At 39.7% G+C, this 19,817-nt stretch overlaps 1 protein-coding gene across 2 annotated transcripts in view; it reads left to right on the forward strand.

Moving 5' to 3' along the window:
• Positions 1-12,768: 12,768 nt before the first annotated feature.
• Positions 12,769-19,817, forward strand: part of LOC139754635 (uncharacterized) — a 529,511-nt gene continuing 522,462 nt past the window's right edge. For both annotated transcript variants that reach the window (XM_071672137.1, XM_071672139.1), the window contains exon 1: positions 12,769-12,918. The gene's annotated coding sequence lies outside the window, so the exon portion shown is untranslated. The remainder of the gene's footprint in view (positions 12,919-19,817) is intronic.

Consider the following 19,817-nt stretch of genomic DNA (forward strand, 5'->3'; position numbering starts at 1 on the left):
TGGATTTGTATGTTGCAATTATGGATCTGGAGAAGGCATATGATAGAGATGCTCTGTGGAAGGTATTAAGAATATATGGTGTGGGAGGAAAGTTGTTAGAAGCAGTGAAAAGTTTTTATCAAGGATGTAAGGCATGTGTACTAGTAGGAAGAGAGGAAAGCGATTGGTTCTTAGTGAATGTAGGTTTGCGGCAGGGGTGCGTAATGTCTCCATGGTTGTTTAATTTGTTTATGGATGGGGTTGTTAGGGAGGTGAATGCAAGAGTTTTGGAAAGAGGGGCAAGTATGCAGTCTGTTGTGGATGAGAGAGCTTGGGAAGTGAGTCAGTTGTTGTTCGCTGATGATACAGCGCTGGTGGCTGATTGGTGTGAGAAACTGCAGAAGCTGGTGACTGAGTTTGGTAAAGTGTGTGGAAGAAGAAAGCTGAGAGTAAATGTGAATAAGAGCAAGGTTATTAGGTACAGTAGGGTTGAGGGACAAATCAATTGGGAGGTAAGTTTGAATGGAGAAAAACTGGAGGAAGTGAAGTGTTTTAGATATCTGAGAGTGGATTTGGCAGTGAATGGAACCATGGAAGCGGAAGTGATTCGTATGGTGGGGGAGGGGGCGAAAGTTCTGGAAGCATTGAAAAATGTGTGAAAGGCGAGAACGTTATCTTGGAAAGCAAAAATGGGTATGTTTGAAGGAATAGTGGTTCCAACAATGTTTTATGGTTGTGAGGCATGGGCTATAGGTAGAGTTGCGTGGATGTGCTGGAAATGAGATGTTAGAGGACAATATGTGGTGTGAGGTGGTTTGATCAAGTAAGTAATGAAAGGGTAAGAGAGATGTGCGGTTGAGAGAACAGAAGAGGGTGTTTTGAAATGGTTTGGTCACATTGAGACAATGAGTGAGGAAAGACTGACCAAGAGGATATATGTGTCAAAGGTGGAGGGAATGAGGAGAAGTGGGAGACCAAACTGGAGGTGGAAAGATGGAGTGAAAAAGATTTTGAGTGATCGGGGCCTGAACATGCAGGAGGGTGAAAGACGTGCAAGGAATAGAGTGAATTGGAACGATGTGGTATACCGGTTTCGACGTGCTGTGAATGGATTGAACCAGGGCATGTGAAGCGTCTGGGGTAAACCATGGAAAGTGTTGTGGGGCCTGGATGTGGAAAGGGAGCTGTGGCTTCGGTGCATTATACATGACAGCTAAGACAGTGTGAACGAATGTGGCCTTTGTTGTCTTTTCCTAGCGCTACCTCGCGCACGTGCGGGGGGAGGTGGTTATCATTTCATGTGTGGCGGGGTGGCGACGGGAATGAATAAGGGCAGACAGTATGAATTATGTACATGTGTATATATGTATATGTCTGTGTGTGTATATATATATATGTATACGTTGAGATGTATAGGTATGTATATGTGCGTGTGTGGACGTGTATGTATATACATGTGTATGTGGGTGGGTTGGGCCATTCTTTCGTCTGTTTCCTTGCGCTACCTCGCTAACGCGAGAGACAGCGACAAAGTATAAGTAATATATATATATATATATATATATATATATATATATATATATATATATATATATATATATATATATAGAAATGTATGTATATGGGAGTTTATGTATGTGTATGTGGGGTGTTGGGCCATTCTTTCGTCTTTTTTCTTGCGCTACCTCGCTGACACGGGAAACCAATTAAGTACAAATATATATATATATATATATATATATATATATATATATATATATATATATATATATATATATATATATATATATGTATATATATATATATATATATATATTATACTTAATCGCTGTCTCCCGCGTTAGCGAGGTAGCGCAAGGAAACAGACGAAAGAATGGCCCAACCCACCCACATGTACATGTATATACATAGATGCCCACACACTCATGTACATACCTATACATTTCAACGTATACATACATATACATATGTGTACAAATGTACATATTCATACTTGCTGCCTTCATGTATTCCCGTCGCCACCCCGCTACATATGAAATAGCATACACACACACACCCACCCCAGGTAGCGCTAGGAAAAGACAAAAAAGGCCAGATTCGTTCACACTCATTCTCTAACTGTCATGTGTAATGCACTGAAACCACAGCTCCCCTTCCACATCAAGGCCTCACAAAACTTTCCATGGTTTACCCCAGACACTTCACATGTCCTGGTTCAATCCATTGACACCATGTCGACCCTGATATACCGCATATATATATATATGAGTGGATGGGTCGTTCTTTGTTTACTGGCGCCACCTCGCTGAGCGGGAAATGGCGATCAATTATGATAAATATATAAGTAATAAAAAGTTAGGTGAAGTGGTACAACACCCAATGGATATTGTTACTTTTCAGTGGATACCTATACAGTCCATGATTAAGGAAGTCATGCCACTGGTTATAACGTGTTCCAGTTTTGTTACTCACCCTGTCCTTATATTTCAACATTTATGTTTGCGGATCACCAATTTTATTCAGGGTTTAGGTCCACTTGTCATATATCTAGTTTGATGCATTTCAGTGATGGAGTCATAATAATATGGACAACAGCGTTGATCTTCAGCTTCAAGCATATGCTCTCCGTATGCTTGGAGTGTGTTTGATTCAGTAAACTTAAATTGTGTTCTTTTGATCCCTTGATTTTACAGTCACATAGGTTTCAGTCTTGATGAGTTCCTTTCATCTGAACCATGCTCCTTGGGCCCTTTCCATGGTAGTGAATACAGTAAAAGAAGTCATTGTTGTAATTGTGAATGACAAAAAAGACAAATGTCATTTTGCACCATTGATCAGAAAGCTCTGCAAGAAGTTCAGTTAAGGACGGGATTCCCCAAAAGGTAGTTGGAATCCTTATTGGAGGTATATGAGTGTCATTGCTCTTGGGCGTAATCTTAGAATGTTAAAAACCACCTTAATTCTATGGGTGATTCCCAAAGCTTCTAACGGGCAGGCATATTATTTGATATTACCATAAGAGAATTATCATTCATCATTTGTATAATTTTATGAGAATCTTTTCATCTTTAGTTCATCTTTTTTTTTTTTTTAACCGTTAGGCTTCATACTGATGAACAGTTATTTTATGATTAAAGTACTGTCATAGCCCTCTGCTGGTTTTGATTTGTTTACTATTTGAAACGCTCATAGGATATCAGATCAACTTTTACCGAGTTGTGGCTTTTTCTTTGCTAATAGCCATTGCTGTCTATATTCTTTCCAATAAATTGGTAGCATTAGCTTATCAGGAAAAAAAGACATTACCTTGATAAAAGTAATTTTATATGGAATTATCTGGAAACATCTTATGTCGGCCTTGTGTCATGGAGTTGATTTACCTCCCACCCGCATCATAGCCAGGTGTATTGCATTTTTGATCACTCAAGTGAAGCCTGTTCGTGCAGAAGTTGCATGGTCTTTGAAAATATAATCAGTTTTACACTTATGCTTGACTGTTTAGTGAAAATAGTGCCTTCTGGGACAGTTGCCAGATTCCTCGTTTCATATCGTTTTCAAACAATTTAGTCATAGCAGTGAATATCTTGTCTTAAGTTAGAGAAAAACATTCATCTGTAGGGGAAAATATTCACCTTTTGGGGAAACAATTATCTTGTTCCTACCTTTCGTCTATTTTTAGAGAAGTTTTTACCCTGGCAAGGTAAGAGGACTTTTCTTCATATTTTTCTTGTTTCTGCTGCTTTTGAAATGAATACAAATTACTCATTGTCGTGCAGTTTTTATCCACAGTAACTGAAAGTGTTGGTGAGGATATTCAATGTATGTATGGTTCATGGTGAGGTGCCTGAGGAGTGGCAGAATGCATGCATAGTGATATTGTACAAAGGCAAAGGGGATAAAGGTGAGTGTTCAAATTACAGAGGTATAAGAGTGTTGAGCGTCCCTGGGAAATTATATGGGAGAATATTGATTGAGAGGGTGAAGGCATGTACAGAGCATCAGATTGGGGAAGAGCAGTGTGGTTTCAGAGGTGGTAGGGGAGGTGTGGATGAGGTGTTTGCTCTGAAGAATGTATGTGAGAAATACTTGGAAAAACAAATGGATTTGTATGTAGCATTCATGGATCTGGAGAAGGCGTATGATAGAGTTGATAGAGATGCTCTGTGGAAGGTATTAAGAGTAGATGGTGTGAGAGGTAAGTTGCTAGAAGCAGTGAAGAGTTTTTATCGAGGACGTAAGACATGTGTATGAGTAGGAAGAGAGGAAAGTGATTGGTTCCCTGTGAATGTCGGTTTGCGGCAGGGTTGCGTGATGTTTCCATGGTTGTTTAATTTGTGTATGGATGGGGTTGTTAGGGAGGTGAATGCAAGAGTTTTGGAAAGGGGCAAGTAAGCAGTCTGTTGTGGATAAGAGGGCTTGGGAAGTGAGTCAGTTGTTGTTCGCGGATGATACATCGCTGGTGGCTGATTTGTGTGAGAAACAGCAGAAGTTGGTGACTGAGTTTGGTAAAGTGTATGAAAGAAGAAAGCTGAGAGTAAATGTGAATAAGAGCAAGGTTATTGGGTTCAGTAGGGTTGAGGGACAAGTAACTTGGGAGGTAAGTTTGAATGGAGAAAAACTGGAGGAAGTGAAGTTTTTAGATATCTGGGAGTGGATTTGGCAGTGGATGGAACCATGGAAGTGGAAGTGAGTCACAGGATGGGGAGGGGGCGAAGGTTCTGGGAGCATTGAAGAATGTGTGGAATGCGAGAGCATTATCTGGGAAAGCAAAAATGGGTATGTTTGAAGGAATACTGGTTCCAACAATGTTATTTGGTTGTGAGGCACGGGCTATGTATATGGATGTGCGGAGTAGGGTGGATGTGTTGGAAATGAGATGTTTGAGGACAATATGTGGTGTGATGTGGTTTGATCGAGTTAGTAATGAAAGATTAAGAGAGATGTGTGGTAATAAAAAGAGAATGGTTGAGAGAGCAGAAGAGGGTGTGTTGAAATGGTTTGGTCACATGGAGAGAATGAGTGAGGAAAGATTGACAAAGAGGATATATGTGTCATTGGTTCCATGGAACCATGGAAGTGGAAGTGAGTCACAGGATGGGGAGGGGGCGAAGTGGGAGACTAAATTGGAGGTGGAAGGATGGAGTGAAAATGATTTTGAGCGATTGGGGCCTGAACATACATGAGGGTGAAAGATGTGCAAGGAATAGAGTGAAATGGAACGATGCGGTATACTGGTTTCGACGTGCTGTCAATGGATTGAATCAGGGCATGTGAAGCGTACCACAGCATATACTTTTAATACCTTCCACAGAGCATCTCTATCAACTCATCATATACCTTTTTTTCCAAGAATTTCTCACATACATTCTTCAAAGCAAACACCTGATCCACACTTCCTCTACCACTTCTGAAACCACGCTGCTCTTCCCCAGTCTGATGCTCTGTGCATGCCTTTACCCTCTCAATCAATACCCTCCCATATAATTTACCAGGAATACTCAACAAACTTATACCTCTGTGATTTGATCATTTACCTTTATACCCTTTGCCTTTGTACAATGGCATTATGTATGCATTCCGTCGATCCTCAGGCACTTCACCATGAACCATATATACATTAATATCCTTACCAACCAGTCAACAACACGGTCACCTCCTTTTTTAATAAATTCCACTGCAAAACCATCCAAATCCGCCGTCTTGCCGGTTTTCAGCTTCCGCAAACCTTTCACTACCTCTTTGTTTACCAAACCAATCTCCTTTACTATCTCACTTTGCACACCACCTCTACCAAAATCCTATATCTGCCACTCTATCATCAAACACATTTAACAAACCTTCAAAATACTCTCTCCATCTTCTCACTTCACCTCTACTTGTTATTACCTCTCCATTAACTCCATTCACCGATGTTCCCATTTGTTCTCTTGGTTTACGCACTTTATTTACCTCCTTCCAAAACATCTTTTTTTTTTATTCCTATTATACTTTGTCGCTGTCTCCCGCGTTAGCGAGGTAGCGCAAAGAAACACACGGGAAAGGCCCAACGCACCCAAATACACATGTATATACATACACGTCCACACATGCACATATACATACCTATACACTTCAACGTATATATACACACACACAGACATATACATATATACACATGTACTTAATTCATACTTGCTGCCTTTATTTATTCCCCTCGCCACTCCGCCACACATGAAATTACTCCCCACTTCCCCCGCACGCGCGTGAGGTAGCGCTAGGAAAAGACAACAAAGGCCACAATCGTTCACACTCAGTCTCTATCTGTCATGTATAGTGCACCGAAACCAAAGCTCCCTTTCCACATACAGGCCCCACAAAACTTTCCATGGTTCACCCCAGACGCTTCACATACCCTGGTTCAATCCATTGACAGCACGTCAACCCTTGTATACCACATCGTTCCAATTCACTCTATTCCTTGCGCGCCTCTCATCCTCCTGCATGTTCAGGTCCCGATCGCTCAAAATCTTTTTCACTCCATCTTTCCACCTCCAATTTGGTCTCCCACTTCTCGTTCCCTACACCTCTGACACACATATCCTCTCTGTCAATCTTTCTTCACTCATTCTCTCCATGTGACCAAACCATTTCAATAACCCTCTTCTGCTCTCTCAACCACACTCTTTATATTACCACACATCTCTCTTACCCTTTCATTATTTACTTGATCAAACCACCTAACACCACATATTGTCCTCAAACATCTCATTTCCAACGCATCCACCCTCCGCACGACCCATCTATAGCCCACGCCTCGCATCTGTATAACATTGTTGGAACCACTATTCCTTCAATAATGACCATTTTTGCTATCCGAGATAATGTTCTCGCCTTCCACACATTCTTCAACGCTCCCAGAGCCTTCGCCCCCTCCCCACCCAAATCCACTCCCAGATATCTAAAACCTTCACTTCCTCCAGTTTTTCTCCATTCAAACTTACCTCCCAATTGACTTGTCTCCCAACCCTACTTAACCTAATAATCTTGCTCTTATTCACATTTACTCTCAGCTTTCTTCTTTCATACATTACCAGGCTCAGTTACCAACTTCAGCTGTTTCTCACCCAAATTAGCCACCAGCGCTGACTCACTTCCCAAGCCCACTCATCCACAACAGACTGCATCCTTGCCCCTCTCTCCAAAACTCTTGCATTCACCTCCCTAACAACCCCATCCATAAACAAATTAAACAACCATGGAGACGTCACGCACCCCTGCCGCAACTCGACATTCACTGAGAACCAATCATTTTCCTCTCTTCCTACTCGTACACATGCCTTACATCTTTGATAAAAACTTTTCACTGCTTCTAGTAACTTGCCTCCCACACCATATACTCTTAATACCCTCCACAGAGCATCTCTATCAACTCTATCATATGCCTTCTCCAGATCCATGAATGCTACCTACAAATCCATTTGTTTTTCTATGTATTTCTCACATACATTCTTCAAAGCAAACACCTGATCGACACATTGTCTACCACTTCTGAAACCACACTGCTCTTCCCCAATCTGATGCTCTGTACATGCCTTCACCCTCTCAATCAATACCCTCCCATATAATTTCTCAGGAATACTCAACGAACTTGTACCTCTGTAATTTGAACATTCACCTTTATCCCCTTTGCCTTTGTACAATGGCACAATGCATGCATTCCGCCAATCCTCAGGCACCTCACCATGAACCATACATACGTTGAATATCCTCACCAACCAGTCAACAACACAGTCACCCCCTTTTTTGATAAATTCCACCGCAACACCATCCAAACTCGCCGCCTTGCCGGCTTTCATCTTCCACAAAGCTTTCACTACCTCTTCTTTGTTTACCAAATCATTCTCCCTAACCCTGTCACTTCGCACACCACCTCGACCAAAACACCCTATATCTGCCACTGTATCATCTAACACATTCAACAAACCTTCAAATTACTCACTCCATCTCTTCACATCACCACTACTTGTTATTACCTCCCCATTAGCCCCCTTCACCAGTGTTACCATTTGTTATCTTGTCTTACGCACTTTATTTACCTCCTTCCAAAACATCTTTTCATTCTCCCTAGAATTTAATGATTCACCCCAACTTTCATTTGCCCTCTTTTTCACCTCTTGCACCTTTCTCTTTACCTCCTGCTTCTTTCTTTTATACATAACCCAGTTATCTGCACTATTTCCTTGCAAAAATCGTGTAAATTCCTCTCTTCTCTTTCATTAACAATCTTACCTCTTCATCCCACTACTCACTACCCTTTCTAATCTGCCCACCTCCCACCTTTCTCATGCCACAGGCATCTTTTGCGCAAGCCATCAGTGCTTCCCTAGATACCTACCATTCCTCCCATTTATATATATAAAGTAGTCTTCTTGCTTTGCCACAGGGAAAAATTATTGAAAATTGGTCAGGTTCTGGAGAATCGAGTGCATTTATCATTTACAAAACTTATTTTTGTATCTTGATTGTTTAATCTTGTTAAGGGTTCCCTGGTTCTGCTATCAGTATGATAAGGAAGGTCCTTAAGTCATCTTCCTCGCACAGATACATTAGTTTGGAGTTTTTTTCCCAAAAATATAAGTGCTGAGTCTACCAAGGTGTCTGGGAGAGTATTGATTCAGAGGATAGTAACATGTATAAAACATCTGACAGAGGAAGAACAATACGTCTTCAAGAGAGTGTATGGTCTCGATGATTACTCTGAAATATTTGTAGTAAGAGAATGAATTCTATGTGGCATTTGTGGATCTGATGATGCAGATGATAGGGTTGATAGAGAGGCCTTGTGAAATATGCTATGAGCATCCTGTATATCACATGAATGGAAAATTGAATGATGCTTTGAATTCTTCTTTCATGGTAGAGCAAGGAGGGTGAGTGGGTCTGGATGAAGACGAGTCTTTGTCAAGGATGTGTGATGTCAGCGTGGTTATTTGATCTGTTTACAAACAGGGTGAAGTGCTACTAGAATCCAACTGTGTTCAGTGTGTGAGAAGTCACTTTCAGTAAGGTTGCATCACTGTCTGTCGATGAAAGGGAGTGGTCTTGTTCAAGGAACTTCCAACTCCAAAGAAGTACTTCATTCCTCTACTAATGGCTTTGCTGTGGCCTTAAAGCTGAAGAAGCCCCTTCCGAGTTAGGGGTGCTTGTGTGGAAGATAATAACAATAATAATGATAATGAGGAAAATGAAAATGTCATGATTAAGATTATAGTAAATCATGATAATTCTCTATGCATCGTTGTTGTTTCATGCACTATCAAGGAAACTACAGGAGCAGACGAAGAATGTCTTCATTCATTCGTATCCAGTCTTATGTTGTCATATATAATACGCTAAAACCTGACCCCCCTGTCCACGATTAGGCCTTACGGTCCCTTTCGTCATTTCCACGAGCTACTACGCATACTATGGTTCAATCCATTGACGGCAAGTTGCCCCCTTTATATCACATTGCTCTAATTCGTTCTATCCCATACACGATTCACACTCTCCTGTATGTTCAGGCCCCTGCATCGCTATGCATCTTTCACTCCTTCCTTCCACCTCCTCAGTTTCCCTGTTTTTCTAGTTTCCTCCCCTTCTGAAATGTATAAGACCTTAGTCATCTTTTTTCACTCATCCTTTCTGTGCCTACAAACCATATCGGCACACCCTCTGCAGCTCGTCGTGTATATTCCTCTTACTACTACACATCTCTCACCCTAGCATATCTTTTTAGACCAACCCTCCTCCTCAAAACACGAATTGTCCTCAAACATCTCATTATTTGCACATCCACCCTTTTCCATACTTTCTTGTTCTGGTAACATGCCTCTCATCCACAAAACAGCTGGACTACAGAATTATACCATTAGATATGCACATCTTTACCCTCACAAACACTTACCTCTCTACGTACTCCTTAATGCGCCCGGAACATTCTTTTACCCACACTGTGGCTCGCTTTACCTCTCAAAAGTTACATTCATCTCTCTTCATTGTAAAATATATTAATCACTTTTCAGTCCTAAGTCTCGTATTTACCTTTTAACTATCGTACGTTTAACTTGGAGTTATCATCTCTTCCGTAAGTGTGGGTTCCAGAATACTGCAGAGTTTCAAACCACGTTCCCAGAATTAGTTCCCAGGAGACATATTATGAACTGATTTTTGTTTTCTGCCAAGCGCTGATTGCTGACATTTTCCTCTGAAATGTGTGAATCATTTTACGAAACGTTGGTTAGTTGATATTTGAGATACACCTTGATACTTACTATTACTTCTTTTAAACAAAAGGATATTTACGTCGCAAGCCTTCAGTGAAATTCCATTTCCGTTTAGAAAAGATTTAGAAAAAATTTGAGAGGGTAGAAACCTTCCCTTGTGGAGGTCAGACCCCAGCAGCACTGAGGCTCAGGCAACAGGACAATTCTAGAACTTTAACCATTCAGTGTAAAGTTGCCAGTAGCGTACAAATACAACTGTCCGTAATATTAAACCTTGTGGAAAAATAATGAATTTGAAATAAACCACGTACTAGATTAATTTTAAGATACTACACACTGTAATGATAAGTGTATAACTGAAAAAATATGGAGTAATAAGTGGAAAAAATTAAATAGCAACCATGTCTATTTTATTATACAAACAAACAGAACTATATTTCATTGGTTTTGGCAATCTGACGAGAGGAAAGCAATATTTAAGTACTGGGCGACAATATACAACTATAAAGTCAGTGGGCGTAGCTAACGATTTTATGTCAACCTAATTTCATGAATCATAACTACAGCTTACGTATTTTAGTTGATACATCAAAACACAGGGTAGTATAAGAGAGTACAACTTGACTTTAATGCTCTACTGTCCTCACCGTAAACAAAGATATGATTCATTAATCATATCGTACCTTTATATTTACGAATACTTGCATTACGACATCAAATGTTGCCTGCGCTCACAGTGCATAGGTTATATAGTTTTGATAAAACCAATTGGGTTCATATCATAAAGCCGGGCACTTTCCCTCAAAACCAGGATTGTCCCGCCAAATTCGGGAAGTCTTGTCACTTTCCCTAAACTTTGGTTAAACCCGAGACACAAACGAGTGTAGGAAAAATTGAATGTGTTACCTTCCGCCGCCCAGCAACTGTAGAACTGACAGCCATCAGTAACGAGTGATCAGACATTCCAGGTTATTAATCACTTTGGAAAATTTTTTTCCAGGTAATCGATATATTCGATTACTGATATATTTACTATGGCTATATATTCACATAAGTTAGCTTCTAACACTACCCAACAATATTTTCACCATACTACTCTCCAAACATTATACTCTGCAGTAATTTCAGTTTTCTTTAAAAATCATTATAATGATTTTTTATTCTAGTGGTTATTCTCACCTCAATTTTTTTTTTCATATGAAATTGTGAATCGTTTTTCAGTTAGGTAGACGAGTAACGTTTGAGAAAAGCTGTGTTGGACTGTACCTACCTTGGAAAAAAAAAAAAAGGCCAAGAAATTAGGGGAAAAAATTATATACTTTTCATCTACTCTTGAGGCTTGAACATCACTACCAGCCTATCACACTCTCTAGTAGGTAAGGTTAGTAATACGATTACCCCTAGGCTTGCTAATAGTAGCAAACGGGCCAAAAATATGATTATAATTTTCTAGAATATTAATCATTCTTAGGAAAGAATACCTTTATAGAAATCACTTGAAAGCACAAGTTTATGCTCAAGATAACAATGAACGAGGTGCTACCGTACACTTCAAACGTAGAAATTGGAGGAATTGAATGTCAAAAGCAGTTCAGAGCAATTCCCAAAATTAATCAATTGTTTCACATTGTTCCGTTAGATGTAACTCAGCAAAAAAGTACATCATTACATATTGTACGCCAGTGTACATAAAATTCATATCACAGTGATTGTGTTTAAAAGTTTTTCATAGCGTCAATATGAGACAATCTACTCTTCCTTCATTACATTCGTAGTAAGAATATGGTTATAAAGTATATGGACGTTGGTATGTGAAAATGGACAGTTCGTGAGAGAAGAGCTTGGATCTGTCCATAATCAGCTCTGATATTGTCTATAATTCAAAATCGTACTGGACCATTGATTTTTCATGTACGTATGAATTACGACAGCAAAAATTTCATGCAATCAAATAGCTTCATGGTAACAACTTTGATCAAGAGGACATTTACTCTCGTTTTCTCTAGAAACAGGAAACACTTTCAGAAACAGAAACGTGTAGTCACAACGAAAAAATGAAATGTTTATCTTGAGATTTTCAAGGTTTTATTAAGCTAACTTACTGCCGTCGTCAAATCTAGCGGAAGAATTTAGCAATTAATTGAACTATTTCTTACATACACCGCAAGTAGTTTAGTCAGTTGCTCTCAACAATGGCTTTTGACATGAAAGTGGTTAAATGTTTATCTTAAGTGACCTTCCGAATGACCTACGTAATCTGACCTAAAGCAAAGACGGCGTCGTGACCAGACTAGCTTGGGACGAGAACCATCATCACTCAACACTGGCTCCATGTGCGACCAGCTGGGGACGAGAACAATATGAAGTTGCCAGTTAGTTTTCTTTTCCACCGTGTTATATCCTGTAATTTTGATCATGTAATTATTTGTCGGTGATGCAGGTGAAGCTGATAATCAGCTAATTGAACTGAATGTTAACATGCGGCATAATAGCTGTTGCATTTAACTCGCGAACTCCTTTCGCTAATGATGTACCTGAAACAAGTCATCGAAGCGATGTAACCAGTCAGTTTACCTGTGGTCGGTGACTGAGAAGGACGTTTTTGAAAGTGTGCTGGTGACTGGGGTTGATATAAAATCGGATTTCTTAGTGAATTGTGGATTAATTATACTCATTAGTACGTGTCCAGAACTAGGTAAGTGTTTGAGTATTACATGTGATGAGATTGATGATTTCCTAGTTAAATTACTTGATTGGGAAATTTTAAATGCTGCTTATTTAAAATACTGAAAGGAGGCGAGTGTGAAGCTGGTATCACCTTGTTTTATTTGGGTAACCTTTAACATATGATGAGGAATCATTAACATGTGTTGTAATATAAGACTGATTGGAGATTAGGTACTACAATGCATTTCAATTACCTGAGTGTACAATGAATGTATTTATCTATACACTCACATGTTCAGTGGTTTTACCTACAGAGAAGCAGACCAAGTAGTTAGATGGTGTTAGGTCACAGGTCGTACCAGGCCCATGGACACGTAGAAACCATTCCCTTTACAACGGTCATTTCAAAATATGACTACCAACCTCATTACAAAGGCAAACGATTCAATTCTGATGTTAGAGAAGTTTGAGCGTTTTATGACTGTAGTTTAATTTTCATAGATAACGACCAACTCAAGACGAGAAAATGATGGATGTGCCAACTAGAAACAAGGTAAAGTGTGGGTGTATAGTAGATCGTATAGTGGAGTAGTAGTAAGTTGGTCCATGTGTTGGTGTGTGAGAGGAAGGCGGGAGGGCAGGGCAGAGGGTAACGGTCGTAGAGGAAGTTCCCCACACTGCACGGCTTCCTCATCCCAGCCTGGGGGTCCCTAGACCACTCACTCCATTTTCATTTCATGAAGCTTGCCTACAGAATCAAGAAAGTTGATATTAGTTATGTGTTAGTTAGTACGTTGAGTTGTGATATACATAGGTCGTGGTTGAATTAATTCTGAGTGGTAAAGAACTTTCAGGAACTTGTGTATGTATCTCCACAAACGTTGCCATATTGAAGTAATTTATCTTTTCAGTTCGTAACAGAACGTAATAAGTGGTGTTTAATGTCAAACGGCTGGGGTTAGGATTTTTTTTTACTCATTCCTTTCTTTGTGTTAATAAGATTTACTTGATAGGAAGAAGTAGTACCTTGTATTTTTCATATGGCAGACTTGGTGAGTGAAGTTACAACTTGGTTGCACTATGGAAGTGTTCGTGCTGGGGAGGTACACGCAGCCCACGTCCCCTTGAAACTTATGTAAGGTAGTTTTTATATCCGTTACAGAATTGTCTTACAGACGATTGTGCCCACCCGATGACGCTGATCATTATTTTGTTAATGTAGGCCTTGTGAAGAATTACAAGGGAAGTTAAAATGATTTCCAAGTGAATTTTATTACGATATATAGGCTGATTGATTTTGATTTTTGCCGTAGACCAGTTGATAGCCAAATGAGATCGTGATAGTAGCTGATAGCATATCATTTTGCATTTGTTGTCTAAATCTTGATGAATATGTCGTGTATCGGCACCACGAAACTGATTTTGGAGTACCATGAACCATTTTTCTATGGTAGTAACTCTGTGAAGAATACAGGAAGACCTGGCGAGCGTGATTTGGATTTTTTTTGTTCTGCAGTAATTAAGCCAATAGTGGGGAGGGCTGTGGAGGTCATGGAAATTGTAGGGTTAATTTGCGTAAAAGTAGGTGAAACATGTTTAGAATTCAACAGAACCTTTGAGAAGTTTAGCTAACTTCCATACCAGCTTACGTTTACCTTGACTTTGGTGGTAGGAAAGAAATGTGATTGTTAAGGTTGTCGTGTTGACAGTTTCTGTGCGTTCATGCGCACACAAACTCGTCCCAGCACGCACGCTATTTCAGGCCAATACACTTCACCATGTTTCTAGTATTTCATTAGTTACATTGAAAAGTAAGGTGCATGTCGTCTGCCTAGGGAAGCCAAGCGTTGATTTTACTGTATCTCTTGATTTCCAAAAGTTTTACCAAATTTTACATCATATTTTATCAGACTTTTATCCCACCCTGCTATTATCGAAATAGAAAAAGTCACATTCCCTCAGGCTTGTGTTTTCCACTCACTACAATACTATTACACACTGCTGTTGCAAAACGTCAACGATTTATTTTAGTATTTCACCTTAACATTAAATTGGTATTTAACTTTACATTATTTCCACAGTCGTAACTGATGTTGACAAATGATGTTCACTTTTTGAGATTAGTTATATACCATAAACACTTTGTAAGGAAGAAAAGTGACCAACGAGTTGTGATTGTAGAATATGGTGGCACTGATAGTTAGGTCGAGTTACTTGCATGGAATTCATTGCTAAATTTGATCTTGTTCTGGCCATAACTACTAAAGGAGAAGCTCTTCCATGAACATTTGGTTTGATATATTCAACAGATTTTGAAATCTATTAGTAATTAAAATTTCCTTTCAATGGTTGGAACAAGTGTACACAGCCTCTTAATTCACTCAGAGTTTAGTGTGATGAAGTAAATAAAGGTCCACCCTGACGTTGCCAAGGGCCACATAATAATCATGTCACGCATTAGCTTGCCAAGTGTTTCTGGTCTAACTTGATGGCTACTTTAGTAATATCTCAATCTCCGTTCAGATTAAATATAGAACTACGAATGTCAGTTTTTCGTATACAAGAACCTTGCCTCAGTTTGATAGTATCTTAATCCTACGTTATGTGATTGGAATAACCGGGGAGTGGTAGTATTCCAACAAGACACTGTCTCTTAAAAGGAAATATTTTGAAAATATATGTTTTCACTGTGTGAAGTATGCATCAAAGTCCCGGTTTTTCTCTGATTTATGTTTAATGAAATATATTACGGGTTTTGAGAGCTTTATTATACCTGTCGTATGTATCTTACTCTGATAACTGCTGACTAATAAGCAGGCAAAAAAAAAAAAAATAGACTAGAAATGCGAATAGACTCGAGTGAACCACTGTAAGATGGACAAAACAGATATTTACTGTTGTATACTTAAAGAAAAGACGTTTCAGTTTCATAACATTGGGAAGCCATAATACTGACATTTTCTTTAGATAACATTTAAGATTATGCAAATCTGAGCAAGGAAAAAGAAAACTTCTGAAGGGGTGAAACAAAATGAGAAAGAAGAAATGGACCTGTGGTTAGGTTTACCCGAGCGCTGATTGGTCTGTAGTTGGAGGTCATCACGAGTGTGGGTGACCAAACGCCTAGGTGGGTTATAGCCACTTAATATGACAGTGGATTATCTAAACGCCATGGCAAGTATATAGTTTCAAAGATATCGCATCACCAGTAATCTTGACACGGGGAGTGAAAGATTGCTCATGTAATTGTGATACTTTCTCAAGCAGCTAGGTAAAATGAATATACAATATGTGTATGTGAGCTTGTACTGGAAACCTGCATGCAAACGCGGATGTAGCAAAAAATTATCTTCCAAGGACGGAGCGGTAATTGAACGAACAGGAAAATCTCTTCCAGTCATGTAAAATGTATTTATGTGTGACTCTCATGAGATACCCCAAAGCGTTTCGTTATGAACTACCCCAAAGCGTTTCGTTATGAACTACTGACCTTGAAAAGTGGTAGATATTCTTGATCGAATTGAATGCGTCTTTTATAGTAACGAATACGTGCTTGGCGATATTCCGGATCAGTATGTCATCGTAATCAGGACAGGAAGTCTTTGTAGGTTGATATACCCCGTTCACATTAACGATGCGGTAAGCCCCTCCCCGAGGAGAGTATTTGACTATGAGTGTTGTATTTAAACAGTTACAAGTTTAGAGCTTGACGACATGAGCTATCAGATGACCATTTTGACTGGATCCTTCGTCTTCAGTCAGAATTTTATTGATTCCTCTGGTTACAAATGTAAGGTAGGTAATGAAAAATGTTCACATCGAAAAATTGAACCTGAAGAAATAGATTGATTTATTTATGTATTGATTTTTGTAAATAGACATGAAAAATCTAACCAACCAAACAAGTGAAGTGGGCGGAGCGTATCCGCCAACATTAATTTCAACGGAGTATAGTAGTTCCGTTTGGTTAGATCAGAATTATAGGATGTGTTAAATGAGTGGGAAAATGACGAGGCTGTAAAGGAAGCATGAAAGTGTCAAGGTCTCTTGTTTGCTTGTCCTCGTCTTCTTTTTCGTCCTTAGCCCTGTTTTAGTGTTTTGGATATTGTCACTTTTTCTTGGTAATTGTACCGATGTTTTCATTCAAGTTAGCACCACCATGCTTACATGTAGTTATCTTCCATTACGTATTATCAAGGAACAATACGAAATCAGTGTGTTGTCAAGGTGACTAAATCATGTGTCCTGAGCCTAGTATGGTGCGGGCATGAGTTAAGGCTTGGACACTTGCTTCTTTAATCGCTACTGTATCATGACTTGTGAGATGACTTTATTTTGGCTACCGTAAAAGACGGTGCACTGTAGTATTCTTCCGCTAGGAAGTTGCAAAATGTACTTACACGGCACGAATACGTCAGAATTTACATAGCTCAGGACACAAGACGAAATTTGGGTACAATATAATGTCTTTAAGGATGTTACCACCAAGAAAGTAGAGAGTTTTCGAAACCGTAGGTCTCGAGGTCTGAAGTGAGCGATGTTTGGCTATTCGCTGTCCAAGCTTGTGTTCATCTGCTGTAGAACAGAATTTGGGCTAGGAATGTTCAAGATTATGGGTTCTGCTACGCTACTTGCCACATCTACTTAGGCTATCTGGGCAGTTACATTATTACCCTCTTCTACAGCTCCCTTGTCTTCCATGCTAAATTGATTGTAGTAAATACAGCTAACTAGTCTTTTAGCATCTCAGGAGGTTTTGTAACTGGTCAGCTTGCATTACAGGAAACTTTCAAAGTGAAATTCTTAGGTTAGGGAAGCTGGCTTTAATAAACGTTTGTATGTGCTGCCGTGTGATGCCAGCTTGTCATCCCAAGCACTCGTACGGTTGCTGAAGGCAACATTTATCCATCTACGGCTTCGGCTTATTGTCTTAATTTTATTGTATTTGTCCGGTTTCCATCAAGTTTATTGTGCACTCATGCTCTTCTTGTGAGCGTAGCGCAAGAGGATTACAGAATTAACAAAGGGTCTTTGTCAGAACCCTCAGTGGCCTGATATTTCATAAATTGCAGTAGAATTGGATCAGTACCCAAGCTTCATTACGTACATAGTATAGTCTGTAATATGGTAAGTTTTACCAACTATGCAGAAATTTGATACAGACTTGGAACTTCAGATATCTACTTAGTAACAAGGTGTGACATTTCTTGCAGGGTTCGTGTAGACAGATCCCATATTTTTTCACATTCTGAATAATTGTGTTCCTGGTTGAGTCAAAATCTCTAGCCACAAACTTGACAGTTCACGTACTTAAGATGATATTTGTCCATCATCTTTGGAGTTGACGTGATCAAGTAATTTTACGTGCTGGTGAGGAATACTTGTACCCCTCCTACCTGGAAGCCTCCCTAGTTACACTTGTTATGTAACCAGTGATTCGTACGGCTTAACGTCTTTTCCTCCGCTCGCAAGTCCCACGTAATCACGTAACCGTAATAAAGATGGCTTAGGCAGGGCGTTAGCTTATCTGGGGTCTTGCTGACGACTTAATAACGTCACAGTTTATACCCAGCACAAAGCAAAGTAAGCCACTCTGCGTCTCAGTCAGCCATAACTGTTGAACCCCGTGACATTGAACTTTGACTTTTTGATCTTGATTTTTTCCTTAGGGTAGGTTAAGGTCCGTCCACATCCACTAAGTTTGAACGTCGTGACGTCATCGGCTATTGTTACGTTGCTGGGAGGCGGTCATACACGCAGACTAATGCGGGCTTACCAGGGCGTGGTGTGAGTGGTGAATGGCGGTGGTGGTTGTGTAAGGAGACACCAAGAACCCGGGAAGGTTTGGCTCATAGTGTGATGCTGTGTGCCGGATCATTGCTATTACTGACTCCCAGTTGCTCGGGACGTTCTACCAACTCATCATTTTGCAAGAGAAGTTGCGACAACTCAACTTTTTCCTGTGGTCGTTGTACTGACTTTTAGTTTTGGCAAGGTCGTTGTACTGAATACCTTTCATGGGTCTCCCAAAAGAATGTAACAATGGCGCTGCGCAACCATGTCCCTTTTCTTGCGCCGCCATATTGAGTTTTACAGCTAGGGTTTTCCCCTCTGAAAATTCTTCAACTTTTGGTTGACGAGTTAATTTAGGTAGATTATTGGTTATTGAAGTTGTTGCAATACAGAAAATGTTTTCTAAGGGCGATTGTTATTAGAAAAGGGGGTTCAAATCAAAACTTTAAAGATTCTCTTTCACGTAGGTGTCTCCGGGAACATGTGATTTTTTTTTTTTTTTTTACCAAACGTTTACTTGATACACAATCAGTGGAACGCAACACTGGGTTGTCAAAAGTTTGAAAACCGTAATTAAGAAGGAAGTAACAAATGTGTTTGAATTAGATATACATTTGCAGATCCATTTTTCAACAAAATCAGTAGACTACAGGATGTCGACAGTTCATAGTTTACGGCTTGGTTGTTGGCACTTTTGACTCTGGCTTATATGGAGATGCTAATCATGTGAAGTGTAAAGTCTGTGGCCAGATATATGTTCACGCATCAGAACATATAGGCTGTGAAACAGTAAAACCATTAAGGGATAGATCCAAACAAACCCTGCAAGAAATTGCACAATACTCTACTGGTAGTTACTTGAAATTGTTTTCACTTTTTGTATCAATTAGATACATTTTGTGTTGGAAGACTGTTAGCTTACATAATGAAACAGCTTCTGAACAATGTATGTCATTATGTACTGCCCACCGGGGTCTGACAAAGACCATTTGTACGGTAAACTTTTGTAATCTCTTCGCGTTGCCGCTCACAGGATGAGCATGGGTTGTTTAGTAAATAAACCGCCAGTGGTATCAGACATAAGAATACCTGAGAGTGGCTAAAAAATTCAAAATGCTTCGGCTGGTCGACCCT

The sequence above is a fragment of the Panulirus ornatus genome, chromosome 17, assembly GCF_036320965.1.
Source record: "Panulirus ornatus isolate Po-2019 chromosome 17, ASM3632096v1, whole genome shotgun sequence".
Taxonomy (NCBI): domain Eukaryota; kingdom Metazoa; phylum Arthropoda; class Malacostraca; order Decapoda; family Palinuridae; genus Panulirus; species Panulirus ornatus.